Below are 721 nucleotides of genomic sequence, written 5' to 3'. Positions count from 1 at the left end.
GATCAATAGGAACAAGATTTATATTTTTAAAAATAGTTAAACATTAGATTTTATAAGGTTTAATGAAAAAAAGGCGGGTAAGTCGTGGATGTCGCTCTGCTGTACAGTAGGTTACAAGTGGGTTACTGTAATGGATGGAATTAAATTTGAATCCAATGATATTATATCATTGTATACGAAAAACGATTCTGAACGGAGATGATTTGTCAGTCTAGGATATATTATTTTTAAAGAAAAACTTATGTAGAACCTTGTACCAAATTTTAAAAACTTAGTTATAAAAGAAAAAATTTTTACGATTTTTCAACCACTAAATTACTTGCAAATTTTCGCAATTTTGACATATTTCGTATAAATTTGAACTTTAAATGCTTATAAATAAAAATTGTGACAATGTATTCCTTTTATTTTGCAACTGCTATTGTAAAAATATGTTAGGAGCCTTGTATTAAATTTCCAAATCTTAGAATTAAAAAGAAAAACTTTTATGAATTTCTGTTTAAGATTATTTGAACATTGCCGTAATTTTTACGTATTTAGTCAAAATTTGAACTTTAAATGCTTATAAAAAAAAATTGTGCCTATGTATTTTTATAATTTTTGAATGGGAGTTAGAACAACATATGTGGACCCTTCTATTAAATTTTCAAGTATTTTGTCCCAGCTCATTTTTTTTTTATCAACATTTATAAAAAAAAAATCAAAAAAAAATCGATTATTT

Source organism: Acyrthosiphon pisum, chromosome X (genome assembly GCF_005508785.2).
Source record: "Acyrthosiphon pisum isolate AL4f chromosome X, pea_aphid_22Mar2018_4r6ur, whole genome shotgun sequence".
NCBI lineage: Eukaryota > Metazoa > Arthropoda > Insecta > Hemiptera > Aphididae > Acyrthosiphon > Acyrthosiphon pisum.
Note: the sequence above shows the minus strand (reverse complement) of the source record.